General features: G+C 38.7%; 1 long non-coding RNA gene across 1 annotated transcript; it reads left to right on the top strand.

Moving 5' to 3' along the window:
- The first annotated feature begins 9280 nt into the window (after positions 1–9280).
- LOC122152414 lies at positions 9281–18538 on the top strand. The gene is made up of 7 exons (XR_006166171.1): positions 9281–9299; positions 10188–10258; positions 16296–16426; positions 16972–17068; positions 17444–17507; positions 17873–18019; positions 18289–18538. It is a non-coding gene; the product is annotated as an uncharacterized LOC122152414 (long non-coding RNA).
- The last annotated feature ends 644 nt before the right edge of the window (positions 18539–19182 follow it).

The following is a 19182-nucleotide window of genomic DNA, read 5'->3' as shown; positions in this document are numbered from 1 at the left end:
CATAGAGTTCACAGGCTTGTGCTGACCACCCCGCAGGTAATTCCCCTTTTCAAACACTTCCATCTTCTGCCCCTCGATAATTGCATAACCCAATATTCTTTTCCCTTCTAGGCATCGAGAGGACCCATCAATAAACAGTTTTTCCCTAGAGGACAAAGGTTCATCTAACAGATCTTCTCTTATTTTCGTTTGATAACTTATAAAATCCACACAGTGATGCTCTCGTTCCTGAATATCCTCCCCTGATTCTCCTCCCATAATTCTAGTAATTTAAGCACCAGTTTTCCTTCATCCAGCACCACACCTATTCCTAATTGCACTTGTAAATCTCTACCTAGCAAATTACATCCTACCCCTGGCATTAACAACAGATCATTAACAGCATATTGATCTTCCCCTTGTATTAACACATTCTTTATAACTGGGACTGAAAACCCTTTGCCTTTGGCCCCTACAGCCCAGGCTGTATCTTTTACATAATCTTCCTCCTGGGGACTTAATTTCAAATTTATCAAGGGCTCTTCTGTTGGTATACCCCCCAGGAGGTAGAGCTCCTGACACCCCTAGGGATTACCTACCCTCATCCTGTTGGGTTAAATAATTATGTACTGGATGGTAATGCATAATCAGCTGATGTATATGAGCTAGTTTGCTGCTGCTGGGAGCAATTTCCCTGAAATTATGTGTGATTATGTGTGAGAAGGTACAATTAGAGAGGGGGAAACCTGGGAGAAAGCTCTCTGAAGTCCTCTTGGTATACAGAAGGAGCTTGCTATTTCACCTCCTGTTTAGGTTTTAGTCTAGGAAGGGCGTTCAGCTTGTCACTCAACAACTTGTCAGCAATGTGTCTTATGACTAGAGACTTTGCAGTCTTTAAAATTCATGGTGATACTTTGCTGGACGTATCTGGGAACCACCTGTTTTTTGGCTCTCAGTATGTTACTTGAAACTTCTCCTTGAATTCCAGTGTCTGCAAGCTGCTTGCTCTGAAGAGGTTGCTCCTGTGATAGGAATTGCTAATGTCCAAAAGAACTGAATGCTGCTCAAGTCACCCTGGCCCTGGAGTGTAACTGCAGTAATTGAAGCGTTTGAACTCCTTAAACAGCTGAGAGGGGAAGTCAGGTTTCTTGGAGTGAGTGTGAGTGCTGAACAAGGCAGCTGCTTGTGTTGAGTGCTTAGGGGGGATTTAGAATGACAGTGTATCTCCTGGCGATGTTTTCAAGCCCTGCCACTACCCACAGCCTAACTGTCCCTTATATCCTGTGCTAAGCAGGATATAAGAAGGTTGTGAACTGTTCAGCCTGTGTCCTGGATACATAGGTGATTCAGCGTGGTTACATTTGGAAATACAGTTTTGTAACAGTTCAACATATAAAGACTGGAAGGGGGTGTGGGGAGGAGGGGAGCACCCAAACATCCTTTGTTTTGCAACAGCTGCAGAAGTGACAGTCCTGCAACTGTCATCCTAAAAGCTGAGCGTATTAAAAGGCACATATAAGTTTCTACTACATCTTTGAAAAACCTTACAGTTCATGAAAAGCAGGGTGTCCGGGGTTTTGTGTACTGGAGGTAGGTAATACTGTTTTAATTGCTTCAAGTAGAATTCATAAGCTAGAATGGTACAAATCAAGGTTTTGACGGTAAGAATGGTTGCTGAGGGTTTTATGGCTTGTGAGATGATTGTGTTTCTGTGTATGAATGAGGTTGAAGGGCTGGAAGTATATTTAAGTAGAGAAATGAGCAACAGGGAGCCACAGACTTTTTTTTTTTTTTTTTTTTTTTCCTAGATTAAAACCAGGGTTGAGGGTTTGCTTAAACTCAGCTGGTGAACTAGCAAGTTTAAATGTTTGGTTGACTTCTTTACAGACTGACCTTAGCCATCAAGACAGTGTGAGCCAAGGGAGCAGTCCCTGGGTTAGGTGCTGGAAAGCACCTCTGACATTTAGCACTGAATCAATGAAGCATTTCCGAGAGCTGGGGAAAGTTACTGGGTCTCCAGTTCTTCTTCCCTCTTTGGTGTAAGGAAATGCTTGGTTTCTGCTATCATGGTCCTTTTCCTCCTGGCTATTTTTATTGCCACCCCCTCTCCCTCCCTGTGCCATTCACCTTCTACCTGATAAACGGGTTATACCAGCTGGGCAGGAAGTAGCTGACTTTTGCAGTATTTCTGTCAATTTAAGTCATGCCGGCTGTGAATGTGATGCTCTGTAAGCCTGGGGATGGCAAGTTTGTCATGTCTTCAGGAGTAACCTTCTGCTTGCCATGCCAGTAACTTTCTAGGAGCTTCTTTCCAGGCAAGGAATGAAATACCATTTTCTTAATTTGCTCTTTTCCTGATTTTTTTTTTTTTTTTAAGAGGTAGAAAAACAAACATTTAAAGGAAATCACTGTGTAGATATTTACTAGCTTTTTTTTGCTACGTGTATCAGACTTTGTTTTTACAGTGAAGTGGACTGGTGGTAGTCCACTGCATGACCTAGTTGGCAAGCTGCTGTAACAGGGCTTTGGTGCTTCAGTCTTCTGTGAAGCTTTATGTATGTCATTTTGAATGTCTGATTATGTGCTGCAGTTTATCTCATCATGTCAAAAGTCAGCACTTTGCTATATGCAGCAATGGGTAAACTAATCAGCTGACTTTTTTGGTTTTGACTTGAAGCTATCTGTCCTAATTGACAATTTAATTTAATTTAGGAAACAGCTAGTCCTGAAAACTGTCTCTCTCTGCTCTATTGACTAGGACTTTAATTCTTATGAGACTTCCACAAAGTAAGACTGGAGATGGGGTGGGAAGTCTGTTTTTGTTTCCCAGTGCTTGTAGAAGAAGGGTCAGGAACTGGACTAGGAATAGGCCATTTCAGAAAACAGATTTTCAGTACCACACTAGTCATAACTCTTTACATGTATGGGTTCTGTTTACTAAATTGTGGTTGAGTACGAGGTAGGAATTGCCATTTTACAATTTAGTTGTGGAGCTTGAAGGATTTCCCTAGGTTTTCAATCACTAGTTTTAAGCTGGATTATAGATAACCAAAACCTTCATGTATAGCACTGTGTATGGAGCTTTCAGGGTACAAAGAAGTTTGTACAAGTAACTGTGGCAACTCAAAACAGTCTGTGAGAGTTTTCATCTAACATTAGAGCTCATGTTTTTATTAAGGAAGTTGTTCACCTCCATGAACTTTGCTAGTTTGTATGGCTTTAAAATAGAAGCATTCTCTGTCAAAACAGTTTTTCAAAAAATATTTGTGGAAGTTGTCACTTGGGGTACTGAATTAGGAAAATATATGTCCTGTGTGAATGAGTAAATTATTAAATGGCCAAAGAGGTTCTTTAGGGTATAATTTCTAAGCCCTTTGCAAAGGGACAGTCCTCCTTATGGTACAAGAGGATGAGATGGTGGAGGCAGCACCACTGTGTTAATAGCAGTGGTCAGTTCTTAACTGCTGCCAAAGGAAGAGCACTGTGCTGTCTCAGGGAATGTTTCAGATGTAATCTCAAGTAACATGCTTCAGTTTTCCATACTGGGCAGGGATATTTGTGGGTGTGGAAAACATAGGCATGGTTGGTGTCAAAATAGGATATGGTGTGATAAGTGTAATTGTTGTACCCTGTGTGGATCTGAAATGATGTGTGATCACTATAAGCTGTATAATAATTGGGATGAATGTTGGGATCAAATCGAGAATATGCAAGCATAAAATATAGACGAGCGTGCTTCTTGCTGGGAACAACGGAACCGCTTTTTAGAAACCCCGCCACTTTCAAAAGATCCAAGAGGAGAGAAACTCCGCCTTGAGCTGATGCAACCTCTGCTGAGAACAGCCCCCCGAAAGACAAAACCCCTGCCACTTTCAAAAGATCCAAGAGGAGAACAGCGGGCCGAGAGGCAGAGGCCTCCAGACTTTCAAAGGACCCAAGAAGGGACGGCCGTGCACCCCAGCAACTCAAATGGTCCCATGGAGGAGGAGCAGGACGACTGTCTGGTAAAGGGGGATTGGTCAAGACGCAGGTACAGGAGTACAAAAGCCACTGCTGTTAGAACTCGGGGTGCGTGTGGCAGAGCTGAGACTCCCCGCGCTGCTTTGCTTATTGCTCCTCACCCTAAATTGACTGAACCCAAATGAAATTGCATGCTTATTATGAAATTGGCCTTCAGTCAATTCTATCGTGGGGGTTTGCCGTATTTGGGATGCTGGTTATCCCAGTGTTGACCCGCTCTCTACAAGCATTCTGGGTACTTTGCTTGTTAGCACTGAGGCAGTGACTCTTGCTGTCACATGTTGCTGCTCATCCTGAATTTTGAACACGGGGCCTATTCCTAAAAGTATAAATTTACTTAGGTAAAGCAGTCTGTTTCTGCAAACAATTTACTTCTTTGTTTAAACAATGAAACCACAAGTAGGATTCTGGAATTAAGATTGCCTCAAAGGCAAAGAATGCAATGGTCTTTTTACACGGTTGTGTTTAAACAGGCTTTTTCAGTGTCTTAAAAAAGAATATTTTGACCTATGAACAGCTTCGGAGACTTTGGGATATGTTAAATGGTACACTCTCAAAGGCCAGTTTGCTTCTAGTTTATTCTGCACTGGGACTGGGAGGAAACACATGTACTTCTGTGAGAGGTAGAAGTATCCTTTGGAAGCATACCCCAGAATGGAATTACCCCATCTAGTGGAGGGGTTTGATTTAGCTGTTTGTCTGCCTAGCATTTATGAAATTTTAAATCATTGCATGTTTTATCAGTTCATACCCAGAGTTTCTCTTTTTTTTTTTTAATTCATTGCTTTTTGACACAATTCTCCTCTAAACTTTTGTATTCCTTCCTTTTTCGTGTACTAGCTGGTAGTTTGGTTTGGTTTTTTTTTGGTTGGTTTTTTTTTTGTTTTGTTTTGTTTTTTTCTGTTTTTTTTTTTTTTTTTATCTGTATCATTTACAAAGATTTTGCCAAGCTCCGTTCTTCCACTACCTGATAAATACACAGCAAAGAAATCACTGATTTGCTGTGCACTTGTCCATGGTTACTTTTTTTAACCTTTCAAATCAGTAACTCCATGATAAGCATAAGTGAAGCCTGAGTTCTGGCTTTGAAAACACTTTGGGATGCACCTAGCTTCAGAGACGAAGCAAACATTGAAAATATATAGAGACAAACAATCTTACAGGTTTTTCAGACTTACTGTGATAGATATACACAATAAAACTGAAGCTTTGTTTTGTCTCTTCATGAATATGATCTAATACGTGTTTTTTGCAACTCATTTATGATAATCAAATACTTTCTTTTAATACATCGTGAACAGACTTGAAAAATAGGCCTTTACTTCTACATAAAGTATATTAGTTAAGAAAAGGAGTTTCTGGAAAATAAAACCACAGAAAATAGAATACACTCAAGTAGAACAGATTTAATAGTATTAGCAAACTGTGCATTTCCATACTTGGTTTTGATTTTTCTAGTTTGATTTGATGAAAAGAGCTGTTGTCTTTGGAAACAAATGAAGTACAAACAAAGTTACAAAGCACTTTCCAGAAAAGTCCTAGTATTAACCAAGGTAAATTTCAGAGGTCTCTGGCTTTTTTAAGGACTTCCTTTTCTGTGATGTTTTGTTATTCTTGTTTGTGGTTGTGTGGGTTGGTTTGGGTTTTTTTTTTTTTAGAGGACAGTTAAGAAAAGAAAATACAAAAATACTTAAATGTTTTAATTACAGTTATCCTTCCAAGGTTGGCATGATCTGTGTTAAAATGTTGTGGTCAACTGAAGCATGTGAATTTTGTTAGAACATCCTCCACCATCAGTAGCAGATAGATTAGCTTTGTTTTCTCCATCAGAGAGTTCTGATAGCAGGATTTTAGCATAACAACTGTTTTGTTTTTTTTTTTTTTTTTCAGCCTCCATGGTCTCCAGAGAGGCTTTACCTGGCATGCTCTGTAAATGTTTGGTTTTCTGGCAGAGTCATCTTGCCCTGTCTGACTAGTACTGCTCCCTTTGCTTGCCATTAGCTTGCCAGATACTGGCAGATTTGTCTTGTGTGGCAGTTGTTTGAAAACATACTTTTGGGGGAGATTTTCCATTGCAAGAAGATGGTCTTGATGGCAAGACAGTCTGGTATAATTTCCAAATATAAATATATATGTTTTAACTGTGTATACAATAAACTTCCAGTTTTGGTGAAAAAGGAAAAAATAAAAGAGCAACCATGAAAGCAGAGTTGCTGTTGGTTAAAATAAAAGTTTTGAGCCTCAGGTGTGAGGTTCCTATGTGTTTAAGATACGAGAATTTCTCTCAGATAGGGTGTTATCAAAATGACAGTGAAAGTGCTCAACGCTGACATATTGTAATGGTGACTATGCATTTTTTCATGCTATGATTGTAAGTTAGGCTAAGGATGGCAGTTTGGTTTTCTGTCTGCCTTCTTTACTGTCCATTAGTGAATAATGGGAGACAAAAGGGAAAACAATTTATAGTGAATACAATTGACTGCAGGTTCTGGTGCAGTTGAGTCATGCATTACTGTACTGAGTGGTTTGATTTTTTTCAGTTTTATTGAAAGATGGCTGTTTAGAGCATGTAGAAATTCCACCTGGGTGGCTTACAATAAATAAGGGATATACTTACTCACTTCTCCCTGAAATACATGCATCAGTTTAACTACCAGAATCTTAAATAAGATGCAAGAAGAGCTATGTGACAGTGCATGCAGAGTATTTGGTTAGTAGCATTTACTTTTTTTTTTTTTAATTCCCTTTTTCCATTATTAGGTAGTTGATGGAGAGTAAATTTGATGATAGGTAGCTTTCTGCTGTGGTATGAAGCTCCCGATATTTGTGGGGAAATGAAAAAGGATTCCTCTAAGAGAGAAGACAAACAAGGGACGTGGGACCGGCACTGGCCTGATTTTGGTGAAGGGGATTTTTATTTATTTTCTTATCTTTTGATACAGATGGAATTTTGGGTTTCTCTTCCCCCAAAGCAGCAGATATAGGATCACAAAAGTAAATGAATGCCTAAAATGGGAATGAGACACTGCTTTCTGTAAGAACAGGAGCTGGTTTTGACTGTTCAGTAGATACAGATAGGTGAGATCAAGGTGGGGGGGGAAAAAAAAAAAAAAATAAGGGCTTCATTTGGTGTCCCTAGTGAAGAGTTTGGACAAGAAACATTCACAAGTATTTGATGTGCGATCTTCAGGGGCTGCGGGGAGGGAGGAAACCCCAAACCTGGCAGAGCAAAGAAAAGCCCAAATCTAGAAGTTTCTTCATCCACATGAGAACAACGGGGGTTGACGTTGTTTATAAAAGAGGATAGCAACATCTGGATTCTGTGATCCTAGCCATCATCCCTTTATGTTTCCTTGCAGAAGCCCTGAGGTCCAGTCACCTGTGCTAGCAGAACGGTATTAGGGTCGAGCATTAAGAGCACAGTACCAGAATTACTAATTCCCCTTTGCCCCTCCTGCAGGTCGCTACCTAACTTGGGTCAGTAGAATTTCCTCCGAATCCTGTGACAAGATCTGACCAGAATTATTGCTGGCTTGGAGAGGCTAAGCATCTTGCTGTTCTTCTAATGCATATCAATCAATTTAGTATTCAGGCAGATGGTGTCCTTACAAATCCTCTGTAGTCTAACAGGCACTCCCAGTAATGCCTCACAGACACATGTGAATGAAATGGTGCCAGTTCATTTCTTTAGCTGTTGTTTTGAGCAAAAGAAAATTGCTTTGTGGCAGTGCTTGCCATGCTGTGCAGTAGCTTTGTGGTTAGAGTATTTATCCAAGAAGTAGGAGTCTGGGTTCTGTGTTACTGTTATGTTTCAGCACATGCCAAAACTTACATGAAAGGTCAGTATCGGGGGTAGGGGGGTGGGGGTGGTATCCCCCACCCTTTGGCAGGAGCTTTGCCAGCGAGTGGCAAAGTTTCCTGGGGCTGAAAAGATGGATCAGCAGAGAAGGTGACTGGCTCCGTGACAAAGACTTCACCTAGGAGGGAGGCAAATACAAGTCCCATAAGGCATGTCTTTGCATTTCTGGGGAGAAAGGAAAAGGTGAACCCTGTATATATAACTTCTTGCAGTCCATTTAATAATGCTACCAACATGAAGATAAATTACAGTAACTGCAGCTTTCTGATTTGAACTTTACCAGTCTGGAGAAATTCCCTATGAAGAAGCTGCCGGTTTCCCCTGTGCAGGCGGGAGGATGGAGGGAGCAATGTTCCACAGACAGTGTGAAAAGGCAGGTGGAGGTTGCACAGAATCCAGCATATATTAACTTGAAGTTTCACTAGTAGTCAACACTCCCTGCTCGGCTCTGTTCCCCTCCAACTTAAGGCCGTTTTTTTTTCTTTTTTTTTTGGAGGGGGGGGGTGGGTTTTTTTGTTTGTTTTGTTTTTTTTGGTAAAATTGGTGGTGGTGGTCTTTTAAATGCAGATGAGCTGATGCTAATTTACCCACTGCTCTGCTACCACTGGCAGGGAAGTGGCATTAAATATGTTTTAAAAGTATGTTTAAATTGGGACTCATGCACCTTCTGCCTTTACCTTATCAACCCTTTATTCAAAATAAGCATAATAATAAAAGTTTTTTAAATAGTTTGGAAATGGCTATTTTTGCATCACCTAGAAAAATTTTAAAGAGAGATTTTGGTACTTTCGTATGCATAAACTGTTCCACCACAACTCTCTGGATTGCTGATATATGCATTTCTATCCTTTTTCTCCCTGCTCCTTCACACTGTTTGTTTTTTTTGGTTTTTTTTTTTTTTTTTGCAGAGGTTCTTGTGCTTTTTCTTATCTTCTTGTCTTTCCCCCTTGATCTCAAGCATTTGCTCATTAGCACTTACTGAAATGCTTTGTGGGACATTTAGAGCAAAACAAATTAAGACCTTGCAGTTCCAGATAGTTCAGCTCTGCAGCTGGCTCCACTCGTACAGCAGTTCAGTGCACTGTGATATGTAGGCACTATTGGCACTGGCAGACTGTTCATCATCTGTCTGACAGGGGGTCAGCGCTGCGGGCAAAACAGCGCTTGGCTACTTGAATTCAAGAATCTAATATTTCCTGCTCAGTAAGACCTGCGACCAGGTCCGAATAATCCTGACTCTTTAATTTGTGAGATTGTCTGCATTGTGGGGGACACAGTTATTCTCTCGTAACTATTGATTTTCTTAAAGGAAGTCAAGGTAGTTTACACCTGAAGGGTACTTGGGCAAATCTAGGACACCTATTAACTCGAGTCAATCTGGAATCCTTGTGAAAAGCTGAGCTTTTGCTTCCTGGCTGCTGGGAAAAGATTCTGCTTTCAGGTCAGTCTGGAAATGCCCTTGCTTCATACTTCATCTGCTTTGGGCTTTTAGCAATTGCAGAGTGTAATTTACCAGTAATAAAAACCCAATTATGCGCTGAACAACAAGGATTTTTGAGAAGTCTTACGAATTTCTCTTTGTGAGGGGGCTGTGTGTGCCTCACTGGATTTCTTGCCTGCATTTGCCAGGAGAACAAGTGCTTTATCTTCTTCATGCTCACCATCTCAGTCTTTGAACATCCTTTTCTCCTTTACTCTGTCTTCTACCTTAAAACTAACCACTGTGCCCTTTGAGGACACTTTTTTTTTCCCACAGTGGGAGTATTCAGTCATTCATCCTAGATCTCAAATGGAAGTACTGAGGTTCAGTTAATGTGATCTAAGGAAACCAGATGCCCCCCCCCCTCAGGAAACGTTGCCCCTGGGGGTTGAGACCTGCCCTCTGTCTGTTCAGATTGCTTGTGGGACCGGACCTGCCCTGTGGTTTGGTGAGCCAGGCCGGTTAGCTGCTACCCTGGGAGTTGCTGGGGAGGGTCGGCTCATTGGCTTCAGCAAAGGCTTTGTGTGATAGAATTCTGTCACGGATATGAAAATACTGTCTGTTAACTGATACAAATCTCTGTTCCATTATGATCAGATTGTCTCTGAACTTCATTAGGACTGAACTATAATGCAGATTCATACTCCATAGTTACATTGCAATAGTTTATTTTAAAAGCTGTATCAGATAGATTGAAGAGAGAAGAGCTTGTGACAATGTGGGGAAATGCAATCAATGCAAATTAACTTATTTAACATTTCTAGTGTAGAGACGTCCAATATCACAGTAGCATTTCATCGTTAAAGAAAAAAAGATGTTGGTAATTTCTAGTTGTTTGGTATCCTCCAGGTTATCGGAGATGGTGATTTGAAGAATCAGGTTTCCAATATGAACAAAGCAAAAGCGTCATCTGAAAAAAGGTGAATTTAAAACCATAGTGACTTCTCAACATCAAGCTATTTGAGATTTGTGAAAAAGCAGACTTTATCTTATTAATAAGATAAATCAAATATGCATTATGAGCCCCTAGTAAGAATGTGTATCCTGATACACCAAGGGAGTCAATATTGATTAGCATAAAGTAGCTTCATATTTAATAAATGACTCTTTAAATTTACAATTTTCAGTTAGTATTAGACATGTTAAAATATAAAATACGCCTTACATTTCATTGTAACAGTTATCGACTAATTTAATATTTTCAAGCAAATATGGGCAAAACATAAAATGATTTATATTGAATGAATTAAAGGATAAGTTTATAATACTGTATAGGAAGCTATGATGTTTGTCCTAAGATGTATACAAACCTTGAACAGTTAGGACAAACAAGAGTGGGGTTACAGAAGGTTTCAAGAATTGAAAAGTTGTGTTTGTTATTTTCATGATAACTTGTTTTAGCAAATATTTGAAAAAGTTATGAGGTTATCTATGGAAGACAAAATATCTCTTAAGTGTCAGGAAAGGATTTCAGTCTTACTCTTTTCCTAAGATATGACAGGTTAAAGCACCTCATTAAATCAGACCAGCTAATCATAAAAAAAAAAAAAAAAATATTCTGTAGATGGGAAAATAGGGAATTTTTGCTTCAGCCTTAGTTCTCTGAAATACCGATTATCTTCTACAGTGGGTGGATGAATTTGCATGAAGGACATGCTCTACTGTGGATTAATTTTCTATGTTGGGATGGAGTTACAAATTTTAGTTTAAACCACTTGCATGTAGAATCATCTTTGCTTTTGCGGACTTTAACAGTGGAACAGCTAGATATCAGGGACTGGTTGCTCCTGTTTGTGTAAGAGATGGATCAAAAGAAATAGTAAAGAAACTATTATGTTTTCTACGTATGGTGTATTAGTTCCTTAGGCGATATGATAAGCAAACTCAAGCTCTCCATCAACAGTGGGTATTATTGGAAATACTACTAATTATAATACATGAAGTATACTATCACACAGAATATTAGATTTCTACAAAGTGTCTACTTAAGTGCTGTTTATTCTTCTTTAGTTCTTGAGTTAAAAGGAGAGCTTCCATCCCTGCAATTCAAAACTGTGGTTCCCAAAGTAATGAATAAATTATGGTGACTTTAGTTCACGGCTATCTCTGTACAATAATCAGAAGTATCAGCTCTCTGAAGATTACGTGATAACTGCAGGTGGTTGAGAAAAAAATTTGGAAGTGGTTTGCATTGGAATAAAACAAAACCAGACTCATGAGAAGCCTGCCTACTTCAAAATATTTTTCAAAAAGCTCCCTGTAACATGCTGAAACACAGCAGACCTGTTTGCTGCGAGGGAAGAAGACGCTCCCTGCTATGGCAGCGCGCTGGCTGAGTGCAAACAGCAGCTTCAGGGGAAGTAGGTACAGCTGGTGAACTGAAGGTTTCTGATTACTTCCTTCATTTGACTATTATCTTTTGGGAGGCTTCTTGCAAGGTGAATAGCTGAAAACCATCCTATAAGCTGCCATGACAGCCGTCAGAGTTCTCTTTCTCATTGTGAAGAAACACTTAGGAAGGTGTAATGATGTGTTTTAGCATTTGCATAGCACAGTACTGTACAGGGACTCCTGGAGAGTTGTGAATCTAGCACTTCATCGTAATCAGAGTAATAACGCTTAAACTTTTGGGGAGTTGGTGAGACTGGGAGAAACGTCCCTGCAGCAAGGGAACTTTCTCTGAGAAGATGTTTTCTTGTTGAGGGAGTTCTCTTTTAAACATGAACCCCTGAAGCCCTCTGTTCCTCACTGTCTGGGCAGGTGCTTCCTCTATATCTACTCAAAGCTTTCCTAACCAGAGAAAGAGGAAATCCACAAAGCTGTCTGGGTAGCTAGAGCCACACTGTGCGCTTTGGCAGCAGCTGAGGTGGTGTCAGGCTTGTTCCTGCTTCTTTTTTGCAAGTAAGATGGTGTTGTGAGGGGCATTTGGAGCTGTGGCCTTTGGTCATGGGCTGGAGAAAGGGTTTCCTGCCCATGGAGACATGCAGTGTAGGGGATCAAACAAGCCTGGTAAACTTCACCTGAGGATGCTAAAAAAAGTCTAAATCCACCCCAGTATAATAATTATCGGTTGTCTTCAGAACACATGAGATCTGGGTTAAGTAGTGAAAGACAGAGATGACAAACATAGTGGTTGTGTCTGTGGGAGTCGGGGAGCAGAAACTAAGTAGCTGTAGATCAGCTGTCTTCTTTTCTTTGCACAGAAGGATCCTGGAAGAACTAACCGAATGCGTGAGGCTGCGAACAGCCAAAGGTGGTTTGAGTTGTTCTTGAAAATCCATCTGATTTTTCCTATGTGAGAGAGTAACAGGTCTCACGGTCAGAAAAGTGGCATTAGAATACCACAAACGTGTTTAAAGCTTTACTAAAATAACCACTGCATGTGATTGCCATCAGGGAGCTGAGGCAATTGCTCTCTCCAAGTGCTCTGGAGTAGGGCACTGACTGGGTACCAGAGCAGGGGTGGTTGATCACTGTCAGAAGGAAACAGCGCACGGTTTGTTTCTGGATGTGCTCTTTCCTCCTCTTTTTGGGAACGACTGAAAATACTTTGCGCTTCTACTAATGATCTGAAAGAGAAGAAAGAGTTCTTGTTAAAGCTGCAGACAGCTTGAAACTGGAAAGATCTGCAAAAATATTAGAGGACCAAATGATTTCCAAATACTCCTGTGAAATGCAGAAAAGAATATTTGCTGGGAAGATGTGCAAGGTACTGTGCTTAGAGAGGTATACAACTGCAAGGGATAAAGGACAGTCACGTTCGTAGTGAGGAGAGCCACAAATAGTGAGATTGAACTGCAGGGAGAAAATCTTTGGAATGAAGGGACACAAGGTGTGAGAATGAAGGTGCCTTTGGTTACTGACTCACCATTTTTGCAGGCTGTTAAGGACTGTTTGGGCATATGTCTGTCATGAAGAGCAGCTGTGGTGTTGATCCAACTCCGAAGAGAATAGCTTATATGGCCTTAGGAAGTTTCTTCTAGTGCTTTACAGCCATTTTGATTTTTATAGCTAAAGAGAGCAGAAACTGTTGCCTGCAATGACTACAGAGTGCTCTTGTGAGGAAGTTTTAGAATGAGTGGGGTCAAAAATGTCTCCTTAGTGGGAAGACAAGCCTTGTATGAAAGGCTGGCCACAGTGTTCAGGGCCACCTGTGAGCTTCTGCAGCGTCAGCAGCTTAAGAGGAAATCTAGCTCAGACAGGACGCAGTTTTTATTGTGCCATTCTGACTACGTCCTTGGTTTACCTAGCTGTTGGATTAAAAATACTGAATTCCATGTTGCCCCTCTGTTTTGGAGAGCTGTCTCCCAGATTTGGATCCTGAATGGTTTGTTGGTTAAAACGTATGTATTTGCATTCCAAATATCAGAAGGAGTCACGCTGCAAATTGGGTTCTATTTTGTTCTTAGGTCAAATGGGTTGTCACAGCAATATTACATACGGATCAGTCAGTCAGGCTGGCTGCCCTATTTCTTGTCCTACAGCCTTTCTGATTTACTAGGCAGACATTGAAAGCTCTCACAGTATTATAACCACTATGTATATTAGTGCAGAATATTAATAAATAATTCTTGTTTTAGGAAGAAAACTCAGTCATAGCTAAGAGGAAATCAGGGCTTTAGTTTATATTTCAGCATAGACTCTGAGCTGATGTTATTTTCAATGACAGTTGATTTGGTATGCTGAAGACATGAAGTTTATTTGACTGTATATCTGTTGGAAGACTTCTTGCAAGATGAATAACCTAAAACCATTCTAAAGATACCTCTTTAACCACTGCAATGAGCACTCATCGCTCTTGATAGAAACTCTGGCCCCAGGAGGAGATGATACTTCTAAATCTTAGGATTTAAATTGTTATATCACCCAGTAGTGAGAATGACTTACCATTCCTGAACCTTTTAAAGCTTTTAGTAAGTATGGAGAAACTATGTTAGATGCTAACGTTGTACATGTTATATTACTTCCATGTGCTGGCATTGCTTGGATTTTGCAGGTCACAGCAGTCAAAAATCATGTTTGCTCTGAAATTTTAGTGCCTGTGAATGAGTTTGTCTTTATGAAAACTTGTATTGTCTTGTTTGTTTGTTTGTTCCTAAGGACTATCTTTGCTTTCTTGGGTTGTTTCCAGCTTTCAAACTACATTTATTTCTGTGTGAGACCAATGAAATACCACAGTGGAACTTTTAGATATGTACACACCCGCACACTGAAGCAGCAGTTCTCTTACACGTTGGTTTAGATGTGGGTTGGCTGGGCTCTTTACTTGTTTTGGTTGTGAGCTGCTGAAGGCAACATCTTTTGGAAGCTTGTCAGCTTGTATACCAGACGAACAGAGGTTATAGATTTCATGAAAATCTTGGGTTTATTTTGGAGTGTTTCAAGTTCAGAGGATGAATGGGAGCATAGAATTAAACAAAACGAATCTTATGCAAATAATAACGGCTTTATACTATCCAACCTGGTTTTGGATGATGAGAAAGGATTGGGGGGATTATGCTTTACTTGAACAAGTAATATTTTATCAACCAAGACAGATTTATTTTAGATCCAAAGATCCTTTAAAATCAAAGTCCAGCAAATAACCGAGAAGGTGATATACTTACTTCACCGTATAAAATTATTTTGACTTATGCTCTATAAATAGTATAACCATTTCTTATTACTGATGTTAACAGCTTGTAAGTATCATCTGTAATCTGAAATTGATTTTTGGTCACGCTTCTCATTTAGATGTCAGTGTGGAAAAGTGGAAGTGGTAGAAGCAGTTTCCCCAGCAGCTGTTGTATCGATGTGCTTTCATGGCAGTACAGACTTTGCTGTCAGCTACCTTTTTTTTCCTTGATTTTAACATACTTGCCCAAATCTAAGCTAATTATTTTAGTAGAGATAACTGTAAGTGTGAAACCTTTTCATATATGTAAAATACAAATCAAGGCGTAATAATTCCTCATTGTTATAAACAAACCTGACATATTTATAAAGCTAATGTTACAGACTTTAGTTTTATTGCAGATAGTCAGAACAGTATGTGTATGAAATGAATTATTGTCGGTTATTGTGGGACGCTAATGTTACAAAAGTGCAAAGTCAAGGTAGTTAATCCTTGGAAGTTATAATTTCCTGTAATTAATTATATGACTCTACTTCAAATGTTAAAAAATTGTCTAAAAATTACTTTCATGTGGAAATGTGAATCTCAGCACTATTCTGAATAATTGTTGTGTTCTAAAACTGGAGAGCAATAAAACAATTTCTAGACTGATTCTATTTTGAATACTATAAATATTTACTTTTTTTTTTTTAGCCTCTGTAATCTACCTACCTATACGAGTCCCTGGTTTAAATTTGTTTCTTATATTAAATACATTTTCAAGGCAATTTTATGATGTCAGGCTAAAATACCTTGATGTTAAAAATGAATTCAAACTCTGATGATAGCTTTGAACACCTTCGAAAATTTTTTCTTCAGAATGGTGTTCTTTTTCTTCAAATGGTGGGTGCTGCTTTGCTCACCTCACGAATTACATATTCTTTCACTTTAGAAACACAAGCCCGGAAGGCAAACAGTCTTTGGGACTGTTTGTAGGCAGTTTTTTCTTGAATGGCAGGTTTGATCCAGTATCCTGGCCCTTAAGATAAACTGTATTAAATATAAATTACTCTAACTGACATAAACAACATTTGTACCTACATCTGGATTTTTTTGCTGCAACTAATTTCTCTGTTCACAGTTGGTCTTGGAGATGCTGTTATACATAGTTAGTCTGCTGCAATGCAGGCTTTGTAAAATCTGTAAATTTGCCAGAATTAAAGAGAATTAAGACTGTTCTCCAGTTGAGATAAAGTATGAAGGTGAATTAGCAACTCCCCTTATTCTAACGTGGGATTTCTGTCGTTAGTGTTTTTTTCCTCTGATCGAGGTGGAAAAATGAATGTAAAAATTCTTTGTTGTAGTGTTTCTACCAGTTCTCAGACTATGTCTCTGCTGTCACAGCTGGAGAAGATCAATTTGGATTCTGTATTAGGAGAAGCAGACAATGCCAGATATGTTACCTCAGAGATCCTTCATCTAGTTCAGAGTCAAGGTAAATATCTCAGTTTTATGGTTTTAGTAGTTTTTGTTTTGATGAGCCTTCCTTCTCGTATTTCTTCTGAGGTAGACTTTAATTGTTGTTTCTGTTCGGTGGACTTGATTAGCCATCTGCTTTTGTCACTGATTGTTTAAAGCACCTGTTTAAGGCCATGTTTAAAGTTGTCTGATATAGTATTGGTTACACTGAGTGCATTTTGTATTGTCAAACAGCTATAATTTAAGTGATAATTCACAGTATACATGTGTATATATATACGAGAAGTAGAAGTATCTGGAAGAGAGCTTTCTTACAGATTTTACCTTTACAGTGTTTTTTTCTAGGACAAATTGTTGAACAAGTGAAAGCAAAAATGAGATTTAAAGTCACTTAAGTCTTTGATTTATTTTAGTTAGTATTATCTACATATATGCAGTTTTTAATAGATTTTATTATTTACAGTGTAGTGTAGATTTTCTGATCAATCTGTATGTGATCACAGGGCATTTTGCCCACAAGCTAGTATATTAAAAGAAAAATGGTCTTTTTCTGACTGGCAGAAAAAAACAAGGAGGAGATGACTTCTAAGGGCTCCACTGGAATAGAAGTTATCCTGTCAGCCCTAGAGGTAAAACCTTCCGATCTGTGTGGTTATGGGTACGTAGCAAGTTTTCATTTTATCACCGGGCTTTGTATTACTACAAATACGTTGTTATCCTGTCTAGTCTCCAACACTTGTGTAGGACTGTGATGATTAGATATGGTCTAGTTAAGAATTTCTCTCCCTTATTTTTAAATATTGTAAGAAATTAGTTGTCAATTATCAGTTCTAATTAATATGCCATATTGCAAACTAAATTTTAATTGTTTTTTTTTGGTTAATTCAGGCTGCATAGTAGATGATTAGCTGGGTGGTTACATCTTAAATTCTGTTTGATTTAGTGGTGGCAGTTTCTCTGAGCTTGTAAGTATTTAAACCACTGTATTAGACTTCTACATTAAGTAAAGAAATCCCTCTATTTTACATTGCAGAATACAAAAGATCCTCAAAGTATTCGAAATATATTGAATATCCTCATTGAGATTGTGTCAGTTGGTAAGTTTTCATTAAGGAGCAGTTTTCAATTTGTGATTATATTCCTGTATTCTTCTGCAGAAGTTGTGTTTTTCCTTTGGGAGGCAGGTTTGTGTTTGTTTAGTAATTTTTTTGGGTGGTTTCAGATGTTTGCTAACAGTGATTTGTATGCAGAATAAAAAGAACACAAAGACTGAAGCCACCTTTCAAATAATCATACACAAATAATTTACGTTGCTGTAAGTATAAGGCCAGCAGGTTCTTGCCTAGTGCAGTCACATATGAGGAAAATATTTCTGTTCTAAAGACTTCCCTTATGATAACTGTAGCTTAGGTTCTTAATTGTTCTTTGGCTTCGGAGATATCAGTTGAGTTTTAATTCCTAGGTGGCGGTCAGAGGGCAGGCGTCTTAGTCACTAAAGGAGGGACACAGATCTTATTGCAGTTGCTTTTGACTGCCAGCAAAGACTCTCCACCAACTGGAGAATTAATGGTGCTTCTTCATACTCTTCTTGCAAAAATTGGTCCAAAAGGTGATAATGATATACGTACATAATATGGCTTAATACTTTGTAGTTTTATGATTGTAACTTCAAAAAAATTTTCTTTCTATTATTGTGTAAGCATGCATGTATTCAGAATTGGTAAAGGAGAACACAAAGATGAGTAAAATAGAGGGGAGGAAAGAATGATGAAAAATAGGTAAGCAGAGTTGACAGCAGAAGAAATTCACAGTTTGTTTAACTTTTTTTTTGATAACTTCAAAATTAGTGTGAATAATCTTGTATTTCTTTGACGTCAGACAAAAAGATTGGCATGAAAGCAAGAATTAATGGTGCCCTAAACATATCATTGAATTTAGTGAAGCAGAATTTGCAAAACCACAGGCTAATATTGCCATGTCTTCAAGTATTAAGAGTTTACTCAACCAACTGTAAGTACTGCTGATAGTTCTTTTTTTTCCCATGTGATACAAAAGTTTTTACCTAGATACAGTTGAAACATCCGATCTACATGCTTGTTCAATGTTAGATGTTTAAAATAATTATTTTTATCTGAGAATTCAAATTGCTTGAATTCTAATAAAAGCTGTGAAGCGTGCTTGTACATCTCGTGTGTCTTTGATTTTTATTCAGTTTGTGTGTGTGTGTATATATATATATACAAACACTGCCGGGGGTTTTAACCAGTGCTATTGGATGTGTGAAACTGAGTCATCTAACTTTCATAAATGCTGATCCTTTAAGATTTAAACCAGAAATACTAACATTATGCTTGCGAAAGCACTTCAAATTAAATAATTATTCTTTTTATTATACACGCTCACTTATTTTTCTTTTTACTATTTTATTTCATTGTAGATCACTAATGTAAAACTTGGTTCACACAGGACATATTTTAATTATTTAACCTTTCCCTTCTTCATTGTGTTGAAGTGCCCTACTATTGGGCTAATACTCTTCCACAAGAGCCGAATTCATTGTCTGGGCAGGCAGTAGGAAGTTGAGGAAAGTAGTGTGTTTCTTGCTGTATCTCTGCTGTTGCTTATGTAAGAAACAAGCCCATGTATATATAAAAAAAGTTTTATTGGGGACAAAGTCAGTGGAGCAAAGAATACAGCACTGGGCACAAAGGGGCTCCCTTTTATTGTATAAATGGTTAAATATTTGTGAGAAACAAGCCCACGTATATATAA

Source organism: Tyto alba, unplaced genomic scaffold, assembly GCF_018691265.1.
Source record: "Tyto alba isolate M040663 unplaced genomic scaffold, T.alba_DEE_v4.0 Super-Scaffold_36, whole genome shotgun sequence".
Taxonomy (NCBI): Eukaryota; Metazoa; Chordata; class Aves; order Strigiformes; family Tytonidae; genus Tyto; species Tyto alba.
Note: the sequence above shows the minus strand (reverse complement) of the source record. Positions and strands in the feature narration are given on the sequence as shown.